The following is a 19,961-nucleotide window of genomic DNA, read 5'->3' on the forward strand; positions in this document are numbered from 1 at the left end:
ACTCATACCGCTGAATGATAAGAAGTAACACTCAGACCATCTTTTGTGGAATACTTATGACCTACCGGGTCGGAATTATAACTGGTATTTAGGTCTAAGAAACCATTTGCCTCGTTACAGTCCTGAAGAAGTCAAGGGTTTAACACCCTATTGTCGAAACACGTGTTGGCTGGCCTGTTAAGCAACACACCATTAAAAGTGAACATTCCAAAAGGACACCATTTGTCTTCATCCTTGATCAACAAAAATTGTGTTGTACTGTACTTTACTCATATGCGTGTGTATAGGGCCTGTTGTTGATGAAGGGCTGTGATGATCCAGTTTGAGGAATAAGTCCGCTGCCGGTCCTTCTGCCCCGTCAGGAAAACCTATAAATCTCAGGTTGTTCCTCTTTGATCCCCCTTCGGCGTCCTCCACCCTGTCCTCTGTGTGTGTGGATTGGGCCTGAAGCGTAGTGACTGTAGCTCAAAGCCTCTGGACCTCTTCACGCAGTGACCAGACTTCCTCTTCAGTGTTCGTGACTCGATCGGCTACCTTTTGCAAGTCCATGCGTAAATGGTTTATGGCCATTGCCATTGTGTCCATCTTCGTCTCCAGTTCCACTCTGGATTCTCTGATGGCTTCCAATATACCCACCTTATCACGTGTCACAGAGCCCTGATTATTCATATCTTCCAGTTCTCTTCTAGGCTGTTCTGGTCTTTGGACTGTGAATTGCACAATTTTATTTGTGCTATTGGGGATGCGTCTGTCTGGCGTGTGCTTCGCCCTGCCTCTTTGCACTAGTGTTGTATGTTTGTTAGCGGGGGCGCGCAACTTCCTTTTTTTGTCGGAACAGTGTTTTTCCCGCTACGGCAGGACGCGTCGAAACTGTTCACCCCCCACAATGTCACGACACACAGCCTTGTGGGGGCCTGATGTTGTTGAGCCACTTGTTGGGTCAGCTTTGGTTAGGGAATTCAGGAACTACCCTCAATTGACTACAAGACAAGATCGTACGTGTAGCAGACTCAGCACCCCCCTCTGATACTGTTTTGGTGGGGGAGGCCTTCAGGTTTCTTTTGCGGTGTGCCCAGCACCGGCGACCCACGACCGCCGCTCGCGATCCACGACCGCGCGGCCTGGGTTCTTTCTCGACCTCTCCATCAGCAACTTTCCGGGCGCAGCAACGCTGCTGGTATTTTTCCTCCAATAGTTCAGTGCAGTTGGTCTGCAGCACTGCCCACTTCCTTCGCAAGGATCAGGCCCTGTCTCCTATTACAATGGGCCCTCGGTCCCTCACCGCATACGCACTGTGTGCCACACTCTCCTCCCAGTCCATCTGTGGCTGCAGCGCGTTAGACCTCTCTATGCTATGCTCGCCCACCAGCCAGCTGCCCACAGCCCTCAACAATTGCAGCCAGCAACTCCACTGGCCTGTCAACTTTCTGCTTGGATGACAGGCACTCTTCACAGGCCGCAAAAGCGGCAGCCTGCTCAGCTTTCCCCGGTCACCTCAATCGTCCTCTGCGCGAAGGTCAGGCAACTCCAGTAGGGTGTCAGGCACGCCGCGCGCATCTCAAATTCTTTAGGCTCCATTTACCGGTCAATATGCGGCGGCTGCCCTCCGTTTTTTAGGTCCGCTGGGACTGGATACCTTCCAGCAAGTTTGGGGTCATTTGTTTGCTGGTTCTGCTATGATTAATGCAGGAGTAATTACGTAGGGGCAGGAGCTCTGCTTTAGCACGTCTGCCCGGCCATCTTGTCAGGCCACGCCCTCTGGCAGAGTCTAGGTCGTCGAAATATTTTTCGGCTGCCTGGTTCGGACCAATTTGAAGCCTTCGAAGGAGGCACTTAAGGAGGCCCACATAGAGGGAGTTGGAGTAGTTTATTCTAGAAAAGAACCAGGGCAATTACAGCTTAAATGAGGGCCTCTGGGGTAGGGAATTTAGCAATTTTCCTAATTCTGAAGAGCAGTAAGAAGCAGGAAAAAAAAAATCACTGCCCCAAGTGAGGAAATATGAATTTTGTGATCAGTTATGTCCCCTATCGTAGACCCCAACGGCTCCATGTGCATGCTATAAGTACATGTATGTTCCCTCCAGTTCCAGTTATGAAGACGCAAATACATGTGCGTCCACCGTCAACATGTCCTCTTTCAGATCCGCCATGAATGGGTCAGATATTCCATTCCTAAGTATGAAAGGCCACCGACTTTATGTGGTTCACTTTCCACATTCTACAGATTCAGGCGAGTAGGCCCTGAATTCTGTCATCAAGCCTTTTCCTGCCTTCTGCCTCTGAAAGCTCCAGTCCGAGCCTGCATCCGTATCCATGAACTTTGTCCTACTCCCTGCGCGGCTAACGGTGCCTGATCCAGCCTGTTGCCTGCCAAAAACTGTATTTCACCTTCAAGATTATCTGCTCCGCTCCTCATCCGATGCATTCCTGTCTAGTAGTTTAGGTAAACATTCTTCCGGCTACCGTGCAAAGGGCCAGGCCTCACTGTCCTCATGCAAGTAATTCATAGCCCCTGTTATCATGGAAGATTCCTGCCCCCTCGCATTTCATGTAGACGCTTGTACACGCACTAACAGTCAGTATAGAATAGATTCCGTCCTAGAGACCTTTCCTTTCGGATAATACAGTTCTTTAAACATAAGATATTAGATATGATTTGGGATTAGGTTGACATGACCCCTCAGACTTCTGTCTCCACATGTAGAGCTAAATGTCAAGTCCCCTTCACCCTCTAGTTGCACGTCAATCACACGTCATGCGGCTGCGCACGCATCTCTGCCAAGTATTTCTGCTGACATTGCAGGATTCTCTTATGGATCCACCCACTTGTGACATCATGTTTAATGACGTATTTTAGTTACACCCATGTTTACGCCTTTTTTCGTTACGTATGTGTATCATATCTGTATTATCAGCTGTTACGCCTCTTGCATCTGTCTTAATGTAATGCTTTCCATATAAATACCATTACTTGTCAATAATGTATGGTCTTCCTTCCTGAACCCTCATGGTGATGGAATGTGAAGCCTGCAGTTCGAACTGTATTTCCTTTGTAGAGGAATAAAGCCTTCTAGAAACTCTAATACCACGGATTCTGCCTCTTATATTTACTGAGTTATTCTTACTAGACTTTACCGCATAAAAAATAGTACCGGTAATGAAATATTTACCACACAAGTTGGAGCTTCATTGATAGTCATCAAAAAGGACTCCTATACGCTACAGATTTCTTGGGAGACAAGGTAACTCCCATTTCAGCAGGCCAGAATGATCCATTCCAATAGTCCAGATTACTCTGCGTGATGACAATCTCCATTTTGTCTGAGTTTAGTATACGATGGTTGCTGTTCATGCAGTTACGGATGGAGAGTATCTTATTTTGGAAAATTTCTTTTGACTCAGTTGAGTTGTCGATACTAAAGAGTAGTTGCATGTCATCTGCATAGTTTTAGATTGCAGTTCATATTTTGGGGGTGTTAACTAGGAGGCTAATGTATAAGCTGAAGAGATGCGGTGAAAGGAAGGAACCATATGGTACTTCACAGTCTAGATGGACCTTGGATAAATTAAACAGGGGAAAACTGACTGATTGAGATCAATCCTTTAGAAAGGAAGTGATCCAGTCAAGTACCTGGACCTACAACCTGGCGGCCTTGACGCGGTCCACCAGGAGATTATGGTTGACTGTGTCAAAGGATGCTGAGAGGTTGAGGAGAACTAGCGCCTGGCTGGAGCCCCTGTTGCATACCCCATGCATCATGTCATCGATCACTGATGGAATGACTGCTTCTGTAGAATGAGGCTCGTGGAAACCAGCCTAACAGGGTTGTAGGAATTTGGACTCCTCCAAAAAAAGAACAAAGACTTTGTGCCACATGTGCCTCCAGTACCTGAGCCAAAAAAGGTCACAGGGAGATGGGGCAGCAATTTTTTAGTGTGTGTGGGTCCTTGCCCACTTTCTTCGGGATGGGCGCCACTACAGCCTCCTTGAATTAAATAGATACCTTACCTTGGCTGAAAAAGGTTGAAAAGCGACAAGTCTGGGTCTGGAAAGTTGGAGAATACTGTTGTTAGGACTTTTGGAGGGCAAGTATGATTTGGCGAGCCCAAGTTTAGTTTGGTCAGCAGGTCTGAGAGGCAATCCTTGCTAATAATGGGGAAGGTGGATATGGTGAAGGGGTTCCTGTCTTCTGCGTGATCTCATTTGAGAGTGAGCTAATTGGGATGATATTTTTAATAATCTTAACTTTAATCGACAATGAAAGTGTTATGTGCGTTGCAGATTAACTGAGAGGGGTAAGTAGCATGACTACCGCGATTACAGAATTCATATACAATTTCGAAAATCTCCTTGGATTTGTGTGCGAAAAACAATTTTATTTGTGAATAAGGCAGATTTGGCTTGCACAATACGCATTTTGTATTCTTTGAGGTACTTTTGCAGATCTTGTTCATATCGGAGGAGTAGTTGTTCCACCATTTACGTTCGCAGCAGAGTAGTTCAAGCTAAGCTAGTTTCAAAAGCACTGTGAATCCTTTACATGTGTCGTATAGCCTGTTTTGATTTGCGTGGTGGGGCATTTATATTACTACATGTTGTTAGCCGTTCGGTGACTGCTTTTCCATAAAGATCAATGCTATAGTTTAGATCAGGTAAAGCAACTGTCAGAGCGTCACAGAATTAATGTCAATCATAGACCAGTTCCTGGAAAAGATTGCAGGAAGAGGTAGCGGTTATTGGGGGTCAACCCAGTTAATGAAAATGTAATGTTGAAGTGGGAGGACAATACACATGGGGATACCGTAAGGTTGGACAGGGATAAATTTGTGGACGAAACTTGGTCTGGAGTGTGACCTTTAATTTGGGTTAAGGTTAAGTTATTAAGCTGGCGAGAGAGGTCCATAACTATCTGCCCTCCCTTATCATCCTTGGCCCAGTAGTTAAAATCGCCAACTAGCCAAATTTGTGCATGGTCAATGAAGAGGGGGGAAATTAACTCAGAATAACTAAGCTGTGAGCTATGAAACCTACACAGCCATGCTAATATCTCTTTAAGACACCATAAAGCAGTCACTTGAAATGTTTGAAAAATGGGGGCTTTGTATCCTGGGAGACAGCCTGCTAATCTTAGAATGAACTTTCACTGGAGACCTGTCATACCTGTGAAGTAGTACTCATGTACTCATTACCTTAATTGCAGATTAATAAAAACTTATTACTTTCCCTCAATGGAAGTGGAGCATGCAGACAGATAACTTTGCATTAATTACTGCTTGCATTAATTACTCAATTCTGCTAAAACAAATGCTATAAAAAACAGACCTTTGATCAATTGTGTTGTGGAAAGAGTTACAAAAATATTTGACTGGTTAAGCCTTGTCTGAGATCAGTGGGTGGGGGGCTTAAGTCCTTGTGATAGAGCTCGGGCTGCAGGCTCTTTTAAATCATTACATACTGCACTCAGGACTACACAGACAAAATAGTGCTTGAACACTGGTTTGTAATCACAGAATTATGATTACAGGAGATACCCTGGAAATAAAAAATTTAACCAAAGAGGGGGGTGATTGTGTGTCTGACATTCATGTTTTATATCACTTGTTGAATATGAGGTCGCCTGGGTGAATGACTGCCTACTGAAAGAATTAGACTTGTAATCAATCAATCATGAACATTTATAGAGCGCGCTACTCACCCGTGAGGGTCTCAAGGCTCTGGGGGTGGGGGAGCTGCTCGAAGAGCCAGGTCTTGAGGAGCTTTCTGAAGGAGAGATGGTCCTTGGTAAGTCGTAGGTGGGTGGGGAAAGAGTTCCACGTCCTGGCCGCCAGGTAGGAGAATGATCTTCCTCCGGTGGTGGTTCTCCGAATCCGAGGGACGGAGGCTAGGGTGAGGCTGGCGGAGCGGAGCTGGCGGGTGGGTGTGTAGAACGTGAGGCGGTTGTTGAGGTATTCGGGGCCCATGTTGTGTAGAGCTTTGTGTGCGTGGGTGAGGAGCCTGAACGTGATCCTCTTGCTGACGGGGAGCCAGTGCAGGTCTCTCAGGTGGGCAGAGATGTGGCTGTGTCGAGGTATGTCCAGTATGAGTCGTGCGGATGCGCTCTGTATGCGCTGGAGTCTTTTCTGTAGTTTGGCTGTGGTTCTAGCGTAGAGGGCGTTCCCGTAGGCTAGTCGGCTGGTGACGAGGGCCTGGGTGACCGCCTTCCTGGTTCCGGTGGGGATCCAGCGAAAGATCTTGCGGAGCATGCGGAGGGTGTTCAAGCAGGAGGATGATACGGCGTTGACTTGCTTGGTCATCGTGAGGGAGGAGTCCAGGATGAAGCCCAGGTTGCGTGCGTGGTCCGTGGGTTCGGGGGCGGTGCCCAGTGCCGTGGGCCACCAGGAGTCGTCCCAGGCGGAGGGGGATGGTCCGAGGATGAGGACCTCCGTCTTGTCTGAGTTCAGTTTCAGACGGCTGAGCTTCATCCATTCTGCTACGTCTTTCATTCCTTCCTGGAGGCTGGTTTTGGCGGTGGCGGGGTCTTTGGTGAGGGAGAGGATCAGCTGGGTGTCGTCAGCGTAGGAGATGATGTTGGGATCGTGGTTGCGTGCGATGGCTGTGAGGGGGCTCATGTAGACGTTGAAGAGGGTCGGGCTGAGTGAGGAACCTTGGGGTACGCCGCAGATGATCTTGGTGGCTGCGGCGCGGAAGGGCGGGAGACGGACTCTCTGGGTTCTGTTGGAGAGGAAGGAGGTGATGCAGTCCAGGGCCTTTCCTTGGATCCCGGCGTGGTGGAGGCGGGTCGTTAGGGTGCGGTGGCAGACTGTGTCGAATGCGGCCGATAGGTCGAGGAGGATGAGGGCGGTAGTTTCCCCGTTGTCAAGCAGGGTTCTGATGTCGTCGGTGGCTGCGATGAGGGCGGTCTCGGTGCTGTGGTTGGCTCAGAATCCGGACTGCGATGGGTCAAGGGAGCCGTTCGTCTCGAGGAATGCGGTCAGATGTTTGTTGACGGTCTGCTCGATGACTTTAGCGGGGAAGGGGAGAAGCGAGATGGGGCGGAAGTTCTTGAGGTCCGTGGCGTCCGCGGTGGGTTTCTTCAGGAGGGCGCTGATCTCCGCGTGCTTCCAGCTCTCTGGGAAGGTGGCGGACACGAAGGAGTTGTTGATGATGTTCCGGAGATGGGGTGCGATGATGGAGTCGGCTTTGTTGAAGATGTGGTGGGGCAGGGGTTGGCTGGGGAGCCGGAGTAGATGGTGTTCATCACGTGGGTGGTGTCTTCCGTGCTGACGGGGGTCCAGGCGCATAGGGTGGTGGTGGGGGGCGTTGGTTCGGGGGTTGGGTGCGTGGTCTGGGCGCCAAAGCGGTCGTGTATATCGGCGATCTTGCGGTGGAAGAACGTGGCGAGTGAGTTGCAGAGGTCTTGCGATGGCGTGATGTTGTTGTAAGAAGAGCCAGGAAAGTTCTGCAGGAGCGTCAGGAACCCGGAGAAAATGCCCCAGTCTTCCCCAACGGTCTTCCGACTCTATCAGGCTCTAGAGTATCGGATGACACGCCAGGGGAAAACAGGGAAACAAAACAAGGGAAGGTGGGCTTAAACTTCTGTAGCGTGACTGGCGTCTGGTCAGGAATAAGGGAGGCAACACCCCGCTGTAAAACAAAGATTGTGTTAATTTCTGTTTTCTCAGAACAACCCTCTTGAATAACTAGACTCTCGGCTTCACCTACCACTATATGGTTACTTCTAATTGTGTAGAGGGGAGGCGTCAGTGATTCAAACGTAACATCCTACACAATAGAGAGCACAGGGTTAGAAGGGAGTTGGCACTGTATACTAGAGCTTAACCTATAAATGTGTGCAGCTCACCCCCACTCGTTCTGTTGGAGGACTACCGGCACACCAGATTGTACTTCACCTTGAGTCCACTACGGATAATAGTGTAGTTGTTCGCCTGAGACATATAGTACAATCTGCCAAAAGATTGAAAGTCACATTGAGTTCCCCCCTTAAATTTACCATACACCAACGTATAGAAAAAGGCAGCGCGTCGCGCTGTTACCGTGATTCTGTTGTAAGGAGAGCCAGCACAGTGATCCACGCAAGTATCCCAAGGGAACAACAGGACACCTTCTTCATGGGATAGGTGAGGTAACACCCACGCTAGTATGTAAAGCCAAACAGAAGTCTACCAGACTGGACACACACAGACAACGCTTGGCCGATGGAAAGGGCAGAGTCAGCCCTGTTTGGAGCACCAAAAGTAGGGAAAGGGGGGAATAAGAAGGTAAAAAGAAGTTGTTAGCTGGTCGGTGGTGAGCTTGCTCCAGCATCTTCGGGGCACCTGTTGCGGGTGGTAGTGAGTCGTGGTTTTCCTGAAGTTGAAGTGGACGCAGCTGTGATCGGTCCAGTGTAGTCCGGTGGAGTGGCTGAAGGTGACGTGGTTGCTGGAGGAGAAATGTCAAGATTGTGTCCGGCGTAGTGGGTGGGGGTGTTCACCAGTTGCTTTAGTCCGAGGTTGGTGAGGTTGTCTAGTAGGGTGTTGGTGTCATTGCTGTTTTCCAGGTGGAAGTTCAGGTCCCCTAGGAGGATGTAGTCAGAGGAGGAGAGGGCATGCGGGCTGATGAAGTCAGCGATGGCTTCGCTGAATTGTGTGCGTGGTCCCGGGGGTCTGTAGATGAGGGTGCCTCTGAGGGTGGTCTTGGGGTCGGTGTGTATCTGGAAGTGGAGGTGTTCGGCGGTGGCGAGGGTGTCGTCTGAGTTGGACGTGATGCGGATGGTGTTCCTGTGGACAATGGCGATGCCTCCTCCGGTTTGGTTGACGCGGTCCCTCCGGGTGATCTTGTAGCCGTCCGGGATGGCTATGGCGATGTCGGGGGCAGAGGAGGCGTTCATCCAGGTTTACGTGAGGAAGGCGACGTCTGGCGCTGTTGTGTCGAGGAGGTCCAAGAGTTCGATGGCATGTTAAGGAATCTGCAGCTAGACAACGTCTCTACCAGATACATCGTTACCGAAGGTAAGTAACTCGTGCATCTAAAAGAGACATCTAGCCTCAGATTTCTTATCTTAGAATAGATACCACAGCCATACCCCAAAAAAGGGGGGTCGGTCTGCGGGAGAACAACAGAAAGCACCAAGCATCCAATCCGGCAACAGAGTGACGGATAAGGGGAGGTGGGGGAAAGCTGTGGCGGAACAGCCAGACCGCAACCCAGTAGCTCGAAAGAGCAGAAATAACAGGACAGAAGATATCCCAAAAATGCCAGAATGGCGCCACACCATACCTGTATAAAAATGACGGGTAAAGCGGCAGGAGCCCTGTACCAGAGCGAGACAGGGAAAGGAAGAAGAACCACTCTCCGCTTAATGGCACCCGATGAGTACACCGACCCAAGCTCGAAATGAACTTGGAGATTCATCCAGCCTAACAGACTAACCTAACAAGTAAGTCGAAGGAGCCGGTGTCACAAGCCCAGGGCAAGAGCTAGAACCTGAGCCATGCGTTGGGAATAGCCAGCGGGGCAGGAAACATGTCAAGTACACACACAATCCCCAAAAAGGGTAAGTAGAGGCAATTAGCATCAATTCTAAACCCGCCAAAGCAGGAAGAAATATGCAGTAGGCAAACAGCCAGAAAGACCTTAAGCAGAAGCAAGGAGGAAAATATTGGCAACTTGCTACAACATAGAAAAGCTCCCCCACACATGGAGATATTGGTCCAAGCCGTGCAGCCTCGAAATAGGTGGCGACATAGGAAGAGGAATACCAAGGCAACCGGCATGTATACTGAATATATAAACATATAATCAGGTAGAGACAGAGCTAGCCCATACCGGATCATACCTATCACAGTAAGGGCAGGCAGGAGCCGTTGTAGAAGAGACCATGAAACCTCCCAAAGAGGTGGATGACCATGGCGTAAGCAGATGGCCCAAGGAAAAAAAAAAAGAACACCGGACAATCTGACCACCAGACGACGCATGGTGACACAGGCTCTCCAGGTCCAGGTGAAATAAGCAAAGCTATATAATAGCATACAAGTACCCCACATGGAGTATGCATACCCCAACAACGGGGAACACCTCTTAGGACAAGAAGCCAAGCTAAGAGAGCGCAGTAACGAGCTGGACCCGTGAACCTGAGTTCCGAGCTGTATGACATTACCGAGCTGAGCTGCCGGCTCAATACAACAGAGGACCAGACACAGCAACCTGTGGAACGCGGGAATAGCAGGCCAACAGGCAGATTAAAGCAAAACGCACCCAAGAGATGCCAATAAAAGGGTAATCACCCTTGACCACAGAAAAGAGGACGTGGGCTTCACCGCCCATCTTAAACACAGAGCGCATCTAAGAGATGCGAAATGAAAAAGTACCACCATGGAAGATAGGCCTCAGAACACCTAAGTGGGAGGACGAAAGCCCGCAAGGAGCTGGTGAACCGCCGACTCAGCGTGAGCATCAAACAGCTAAACCCCATCAAAGGGTAAGTCAACCAGTCGCTCCCGGATATTTCCAGGGAAGACACTATCTCGCAACCAAGCGTGACACCTTAAGGCAACAGAGCCCGCCATAGCTCGCCCCAAAGAATCTGCAGTATCTAAGGCTGAGCAGATTGTGAATTCGGCAAGGTCGCTGCCATCCCGGAGGAGGCGAAGGAGATCAACCCGAGCACCTTCAGAGGTGGCAGAAAACAAAGACTATGCAGAGTCCCACAGGGCAGAGGTAGCCCGAGCCAAAACACACACTGTATTTAAGGACCGTAGGGCCACACTAGTGGAAGCAAAGATGGTGGTGGTGCAAAACTGAACGAGCCACCGGGTCACGTGAAGCAGGCCGGACCCAGGTACCCAAAAAGGTATCATAAAGGGAAGCCTCAAAGGGCAGAAGCGGCTCCACATTCCCGGACCCCCGGTGAAGGACCTCAAGCAAGGGGTACACAGACAAGGGGCCAGAAGGGGGTTGCATGTTTAAAATGCGGGTGTCTAATGAGACCACTCTCAAAAAAGCCGCACCAGCCTCGGTAGCCCTTCGCGGAGGGGACAACAGCTCATCAGTGGGGGAGGATTGTAGGCTGACCCTCCCAAGACACTGAAGGTGCGACCAATCCCCCACGGAAGTGAGTCACATTGAAGAATGAGGATCCTGATGTGGCTCCTGAGGAGGCGAAGAGCCTGCCGGATCTGGGAGCTCCTGAGGAGGCTCCACAAATTTCAAGGTGGTACTGGCAACAGTACCTCCGGTGACGCCGGGCGAGAGGGCGGTGCCAAACTCTCTCCAGAGGTCTCTAGAGAAGAGTCCATAATTCGGCGTAGACACGGCGCTAAAACAAAGCGCGTATGACCAGCTCCCCTTCTGAAGGAGAAGGCGCCGGAGCCGGCGAGGCAAGCTTTCGGCGCCGCCCGGCGCGGACTCCACCTTATCCATGACAGGCTCCGACTCCAGAGATAGAAGCATAGGCGGAGTCGAGGAGGCGAGCCGCCGGTACGGTGCAGACCGCCTGCCCGGGAGCCTGGGGTGTGCTCAAGGAAGGGCTATGAGCACCGGCAACCACCTGCGGCGCCACAGGGAGCTGGGCTATGCAGTGCGGCAGAGGCGCCGTGGGTGGTAGAGGGGGACCAAGGTGGGCCATGCCCCAACGACTCCATGTGGACCGTAGAGGGGGACCCAACCGGGTCGCGCCCCAACGGCTCCACATCTCAGACGCTCCTGGGGGGCAAAGGCTCAATTGGCGCCGGAGGCGAACCCGCCGGCGAGTCCGCCGGTGATCCCAAAAGAAGCAGAGGCCCCGAGGACGCCCCAGGAATGGAAGAGGGCCCTAGGGAGGCCTGCAGAGCAGCGGCATATGCCTCTATTTGGGCCCGAGTAGCCCGCACACCCGGAAAGGGCGGGTAGAGGGGGGGGCGACTGTCGGGAGAGCATGTCTGGAATGTACTGGGAACCAGTGCCCCTGACAACTGAAGGGGAGGTCGAAGACCTCGGCGACAAGCACCTTGACTTACCAAGTGGCGAACGACGGCCTCCGACGACGGCGGAACCGGACAGTAGAGGGACCTGCCGTTGAAGAAGAAGCCGGGGAACGAGACAACACTGGGACAGCCGTGCCGAGAGAAGCTTCGTACGGCGCTCCCACCGAGACTTCGGCTTCAGGTGTCGGCAGGCTTCACAGTCCGCGGAGTCCTGGTGCTCGCCCAGACACCACATACAAATAAGATGCGGGTCCTTCGCGGACATCTGTCGCGCACAGGAATTTTAAGTTTTAAAGCCCGAAGGCATCGCACACTGTTCGTGACGCGAAGCGTCGACAAGGAGGCCTGAAAACAGGCCAGAGGAACCGCTCACTCCGGATCCGCGTTGCACACGGAAAAGAAGGAAAACTGACGTCAGCGCGCCGGGAGAGACTTATATGACCTCGCTGACGTCACGTACATGGACAACGTCAGGGCAGGGTAATGTGGCGCTGTCCCCCGGTGCGCAGAGGCGCTGATGCAAAAGTTTTTCCGGATCCAGTCTGACGCCTGGGGATATTCTAAGTTAAGGAATCTGCGGCCAGATGACGATCAGATTAATATTCACAAAATTTGATCTATCGACAGGCGTTTACCAATTTTGTGGAGGGACGCCTAGCTGCCAAAATAACCTCACAGACTTCGGGAGGGAGGTCGAAAGCTGTCAAATGTCACTGCTCAATCTCCAAGCAAGGAGGTGGAGAGTGGACAGGTTCAGGTGGGGAACCCTCCCCTGCTGCTGTGACAGAAGATCCTCCTGCAGAGGCAACCTGATTGAAGGATCGATGCTCATTTCGAGAAGCTCGGGATACCAAACTCCCTTTGCCCAGTCCCGAGCCACAAGAATAACTTGTGCCCGGTCGTCCTCTGATCTTCTTGAGCATTCTGGACAGGAGTGGTATGGGCTGAAAGGCATATAAGAGGCCTGAGCTTCACTCACGGCAAAAGCGTTGCAGAGCGAGAACCTTGGAAACTCCTGTGCGCAAAACAGCTGACAGTGCATGTTCTCTTCAGATGCAAACAGATCTAACCAAGGCTCTCCGCACCGCTGAAAGAGACCTCGTGCTACCTCCGGATGAAGACGCCATACGTGATCCGCAAGGCACCTTCGGCTGAGCTCATCAACACTTGGGGTTCAGAGAATCGGCCAAGTGTTGAACAACCAGGGAAATGCCCTTTTTCAGCCAAGGCCAGAAACAGGCCCTCTTGACAGAGTCCACGACCTCACTCTGCCCTGTTTGTTGCAGTACCACATGGCGGTAGTGTCGTCCGTGAACACCTCGTGAACACCTGTACGAGCCTTTCCTTTATTGATGGCAAAAAGGCTTTAAGTGCCAGCCGGATCGCCCAAAGCTCCAACAGATTAATAGGGAGCTTGGCTTCCCTGGAGACCAGAGTTCTCTGATCTCCACCTCCCCCAGATGGCCACCCCATCTAAGAAGGGACACATCCGTCACTACTGTGCGATCTGGGTGGGGAAGGGAGAGGGGTTTGCCCTCAAACCAATCGCGATCTGTTAGCCACCACTGCGGGTCTCTCTTGCAGTGCCCTCCGATATCTGAACCAGATCGGTGAGATTTCCTCAATGCTGTGCCCATTGGAACTTCATGTCCCACTGCAGCTCCCGCATGTGCCATCGTGCATGGGTCACAAGCTGGCTGCAGGAGGCCATGAGGCTCAACATGCTCAAAGTCATTCTCACCCGAATCAAGGATAGAGGCCGAAACATGGGTATCATAGCCTGAATAGGGAGGATAGGCCCGAAACTACACCCTGTCCAGAACTGCTCCAATGAAAGAGAACATATGAGAGGGGGTCAGGTGTAACTTTGGCACTTTGATAGTGAACCCCAGCGAATGCAGGAGGTTTACTATAGTCTGGAGGTAGGAGACAACTGTTTGGGGCGAGCCTGCATCCAACAACCAGTCATCTAGCTAGGGGAAGACTGGAACCCTTGATCCCCGCAGATGGGTTGCGATCACTGCCATCACCTTTGTTAACACCAGAGGGGAGCTGGTGAGGCCGTAGGGGAGAACTGCAAATGGTAAGTGTTTGTGGCCCACTGTAACCCCAGGTAGCGACAATGGGCAGGCAGGACAGGGATATGAAAATCGGCGTCCTGCAAGTCAAACGTTACGATTCAGTCTCCAGGGTCCAAAGCAGATTGGACCTAAGCAAGGGTGAGCATCTTGCACTTCTCCTTTTTGAGGAAGTAGTTGAGGGCTCTGAGGTCTAGGATAGGACGAAGGCCTCATTCCTTCTTTTGGACCAGAAAGTAGCTGGAATAACAACCACAGCCCACTTCTGGCGCGGAAACCCACTTTGTAGCTCCCATGGCCGAGAGAGTCTTTACTTCCTCGCGGAGTAGGACACAGTAATCCTCCGTAAGCTGATCGTATACCTGGAGGGATGGAGGGGCAGTCTGAAGGAAAGGGAAGGAAGTAATCCCTTCGGACTATTTTCTACACCCATCTATCCGACATGATATCCTGCCAGTGGTGGAGATGGAGTACTCTGCCACCAACTGGCTGTAGATGATCCTGGAGGATCAGAATAGGAAGGTTTTGCCTTTGGCCTCCCGACCCACTGGGTCAGGGAGAACTGATTCCATGGCGCCGTAGAGGCTGCTGAGCTTGCGGGGCCTTCTGGCTGGAAAAGGGTTGGCGAGGTTGGTAGCCTCTTCTGTAGAAACGAAGAGAGTGAGAAGCAGATGCCGGCTAGGAGGCTGTGGTGAGGTCCAAAGACTTGGCAGTGGCCCATGAGTCTTTGAAGCACTCAAGGGCGGCATCTGCCTCGTCTCCAAAGAGACGGGAGCCATCGAAGGGCATGTCCATGAGGTTAGCTTGGACATCAACCGAGACGCCAGGCGTTCTCAGCCAGTTGTGGTGACTGACATCGAACGTCGTAGAAATCGCTCTGCCCAGCGAGTTGGTCTTGTCCAACCACATCTGATGGCGAACTTTGCTGCGTGTCTCTCGTCGGAATTAGCTTAGGAGAGTAGAGCTCGGTCCTCCTCCGAGACCCTGGGCAGCACTTGTGCAACCGTGTCCCATATAGAATGGGAAAAACGCCCCAAAAGATGTGCAGTGTACACCAACTGCAATGAAAGACTGGCGAAAGAAAAGATGTTACTTCCAGAATCCTCCAGTCTCTTGGGATTCCCTGTCCAGAGGTGCAGAAGGCAATACGCCATGGGAAGTGGAAGCTTGGTCCACCAAGCTTTGTGGGGTGGGTAGACAGGAAATGTGGGTCACCCAGTGCAGGGCGATGGGGGCGGGCAATCGTCCTATTCACAGGAGCCTCTGTGCTGGGTTTGGACCAGGTAGCCAGGCGGACGTCTGTCAAGTCCTTATTAAAAGTTAGCAAGGGTTCCAAGCTGGAGACCTCAGGTTGCAGAACCTCTGTCAAGACGTTAGTCTTGACCGCCACCGTAAGGAGCTGCAGGTCCAGGACCTCCGCAGCCCTACGCACCACCATGGCAAATTTTGCCCCCTCTTCCGTAGCTAGGGTAGGTGGAGACAGCATGCCAGATTCTGGAGAGGTGTCCAAACCACTGGCATAGCCCAGTTCCTCATACCAGTCCATCTCTTGTGGTTTCTGGATTTCTAAGGGATCCTGCTCCCCCACCCAATCCTCTTCATCCATCCTCAAACCTTCAGAAAAGGGCAGGTTGAACGACATGGCGCCCTCCTGCTCATTCAGCGAACGTCCAACTGGCTCCGTGTCTTCGGGTATGAGGATTGAGGAGGCGTCACTGGGGACTTCGGTGCTGGACGTGGTGCGGGAAGGTCGCTGTGGAGGTGTGACCCGTGCCGGTCCGCAACCGGGAACGGGTCCAGTCAAGAGGCCGGGGCTGGAGTTGCAGGCGTGGATCCCATGGGGACTTGTCCATTATCAGAGCCTGCCAGGCCCAAAGGCACGCAGGCAGGGTCAGACAGCCCAAATACAGCGCACATGGCATCGTAAAACTCTAAGCTGGGCGGAGGTCGCTCCCGGACACTGAAAGGGAGGAAAATGCTGAGCCAACCAAGGCACCCGCTCCGCCGCGAGCAGCTTTAGGGACCACTCCCTCAAAGCTTTTGGCACTATAGCCCAGCAGTCTGAGCACGACTGAGTCGTGGTCACACTCCAGCCACCAAAGATGAACTAAGTGGGGATCCATGACCAACATGCCGCAGTTATGGGCACCTCACATCTTGAGCCCTGAGGTCTTCTTGTTTGACATCCTACACACCTAAAGGAGTCGACAAAGTCAAAAACAAGTCTGTTGAAAATGACTGGGGGTAGTGCTGTCCAACAGATCGGCGCTGGCTGGCGCGGAAAGAAAAGAACTGATGTCAGAGCGGCGGATTGGCGGTTATATTGACGACACGGACATCACGACGATGACTACCATGACGCCGACGACATCACGTGGAGTCGATCAACGCTACCGGTGCGCAAGGGTACTGTTAAGACTAATCTTACGGACTCAGCTTGACGCCTGGAAGTTCAAACGTAAGGAACCGGAGGCTTGATGTCTCTACCAGATTGGAGCAGGTATAAAAAATGGTAGAAAAAGATTAGGGACCTACTACACTATAATGAGGGGAGCAGGTGCAAACAAATGTGAAAGCACATTTAAGAAATTAATAACGGGCGGCGTGACCTGGCCAAGTATGCAGCTCTACTCCACTCCACTGAGGCTGTAACCATAGTGGTGTCGTCCTGCGAATGTTCGCCGGCTCTCGGGCAGCCCTGGTGCCGATGGTGCTTGGTATAGTGGCTCCGATGGATGTGCGGCGCCTCTTGCAGACCACGGCCTGACGCAGCCCTCGAAGGCCCCGCTACGACAGGGGTCATGGGCGAGCCTGAGGGCATGGCCGCGGCAGAGGCTCCGAAATTGAAGCTGGATTGCACCTACATTGCACTGCTAGAAAAAGCAATGAATGCATCTCACCCCTGCATGCTCCGGTGGATCAGTGGTGTGTGGCGATAAGTCCCCCCCCCCCTTCCTCTGCTGGCCTGCTCGCCCTGCGTCGTCGCTCCGGTGCAGGCCCCCCAACTAGCTAAAGCGCGGCATCCCACAGCGTGGGCGGGCTGAGACTGGATTCTAAGACTTGACTACATACTGACGGCCGGCACTGGATGCCCGACTGTGCAGGACCTCCCCTTGGAACTTCGTGCTATATTGGGGGTGAGATGAGGCAGCGCGTGGGGCCTGCATGAGGACTACAGCGAGAGGGGGGTGCCGAGACCTATCAGCTCATCTGCCCCAACACCGGGTGGAAACTGACAGTGGTGGTGGACATTTGGGGGCATCCGCCTATGCTCTCGCTGCTCTGACAACAGCGTTGTGTTGACTGAATGACTTTGGCTGCTGGGCCTGCAATTGCTGACGTACTTGAGTGCCGCTGGTTCTTATCTCCCACCGAGCTTTCTATATAACGGCGAAGCAGTCACAACTTTCATTTTGGTGTCCACCATGGGGCGAAGCGACCCTAAACAGCGGCAACTTATCTTCGAGACCGCGAGAACCCCTAGACGCAAGTGTAACGAGGACCCCCCGCGCTGTGACCTTTTGGGATCCGCGAACTCCCTTGAGACAACCCAGCTGTCAGTCGACAGCCAGGCGGCCATCATGGCAGAGCTGCGCGCTGGCTTTAAGGCAATCGATGCACGCTTTGATACCATGGCGACTCGGCTGGATGGTATGCATGGACCTATTGAACAGCATGAGGCCCGCATCAATGCTGTAGAGCACCGCATCTCGGAGGTGATGGAAGATGCGCAGTCAGCAGTAGTCAAGCGCCTGGAACGCAGAGAATGCCTGTTCAAGGTCACAGCAGCTAAGGCAAAAGATTTAGCAGCCCAGTTGCGGCGAAATAAAATATGAATAGCTCGCGTTGCGGCGTCCACCAACACCGGGCTAATGGAAGCATATGTAGAGCGCCTCTTAGTGGACCTTTTTGGAAGGAACACGTTCTACGGTCTCATCAACCTTCGCAATAGAGCACGCTCACAGAACACTTGCGCCTTGATCGGCCCCTGGGGTCCCACCATGACTTATCGTAGCAAGGCTCTTGAATTATCATGATCGATATGCAGCCTTCAGTACAGCCAGAGACACAGAAGAGCTGCAATATCAGGGCATGTCATTCTCTTTCTTTCCGGACATCTCTCCCATTGTTCAGGAGGAACGGCGCAAATTCGCAGATAAAAAGTGGACCCTGAGAGGTGCAAATGTCAAGTATGCTATGCTGTACCCGGCACGCCTCTGCTTTCAGTTCAATGGCAAGACCCATGTCTTTGACTTCCCAACAGACACTGTGGAGTTTTGGAAACGCAACAAACCGGGCCCCAGCTCATCCCCCAGGAAATGAACTATTCTAGCCTACCCCACCTTTGCTAAGCGTTATCAAGGCAGAGTTTTATATAGACCGCCCTCGCTGGGGTCAGACTCATTACCACTTCCTAGAGACACTAATGGAATAACCTCTGATAGTGGATCATCTTTTTTTTATTTACTTATATGCTGCAAGTATTTTTCTTGCCATGTTACTACGGTTTACTCTAGCAGGTCACTCTGGGCGTAGCCTTCCCCTTAGGATATCTCCTATTGTTCTTACTTGAGGTCATAATGGGATTCACCGGATACGGGTTGAGAAGATATCCGATGTGGGTGGTGGGTTGGGAGTTCATTCAAGTTGTATAAAGAATATTTGTTATATGCAGGACACGGATGGCTGCTTTTGCAAAGTTACATGTGCTGACATTCTTCAATATGTTTTATTATGGCTGCCATGATGCGAGAGGCCGGGAGGATAGGAGCGTTGGAGCTGAAATGTATGTCATGGAATGTGAGAGGCTTAATTAATCCCCGTAAGATTAGACAGGTGATGGCATACCTTGCTCGTCACAAAATACACGTTTCTTACAGAAGACCCATTATGCCCAAATCTCAAATAACCGTTTTGCCTCTGCCTGGGTGACTAATCTGTTTTTCGACAACTACGTGGGGTTTGTATTTTAATTCAAAAGGCAATACTACTTCAGGTGCACGCAGTAACCAAGGACCCCGAGGGTCGATATTTGTTGTTGGAGGGTAGCCTAGGCGCGAAGCGGATACTATTGGTCAATATCTATGCCTCCAATGTAGATGCCTATGGATTTTTTTCTGGCATCTCCCCACACATATCTAGCTTCTCCACTGATTCCATATTGTTGGGGGGATTTCAATCTCACGCTGCCGCCCGCGCTTGACACTACAGGAACTGGTCAGGTCACTAAACTGCACGCCACCAGGGAACTGCAGACCCTGTTGCACACCTACTTGCTGGCAGACATTTGGCAATGTCAACATCCTCCTAGCAGCGTGTTCTCTTTTTACTCTGCCTTACACAGCACCCGGTCTCGTATGGACCACTGGTACCTGACCCCTGACATTCTAGTTCATACACTGTTGACGGACTACCTGCCATGGACTTTATCGGCCCACTCTCCAGCACTGCTCTCACGGACAATCCCCAGCTTAGCGTGACCGTTCATGCCCTGGCGCTTTCCCTCCGATGCGCTCGTTGACGCAGTCTTTAAAAGAGAAATTGCGGATGCTGTCGCTATATATTTTCAACTTAATGCTGGCTCAGTTCCTCATTATGCCACGCTATGGGAAGCCTTTAAAGTCTACATTCAGGGCATCTGTCTGGCTCAACAGATCAACAGATGAACTCGACGCAACGGAAAAAGCGCTGAGGGATGTGGAGGTGGGTGCCCTCCCCCACCTCTTCCTTGCACCGACAAGCGAAACTCCTTGAGGAATTCCAAGAGCTGCATCACCCCCAGCATCAGACCTCGTATCAACCAGTTGCTGCTGGATGATGAACGCCGGTCACTCAAAATGCAGACATCTCGTCGACCTTCCTCTCATTACTCTCGCCTATATACCACATGTGCCCCGCCAGAGGGGGCTTCTCTCTCTGAATATTTAGCGGGGGTGGCGATGG

At 51.8% G+C, this 19,961-nt stretch overlaps 1 protein-coding gene across 50 annotated transcripts in view; it reads right to left on the bottom strand.

Annotated features, from left to right (window-relative positions):
- Positions 1 to 19,961, bottom strand: part of MAP4 (microtubule associated protein 4) — a 1,793,677-nt gene that overhangs the window by 772,722 nt on the left and 1,000,994 nt on the right. The gene's annotated exons all lie outside the window — the stretch shown is intronic.

This window comes from Triturus cristatus, chromosome 10 (assembly GCF_964204655.1).
Source record: "Triturus cristatus chromosome 10, aTriCri1.1, whole genome shotgun sequence".
Lineage (NCBI taxonomy): Eukaryota > Metazoa > Chordata > Amphibia > Caudata > Salamandridae > Triturus > Triturus cristatus.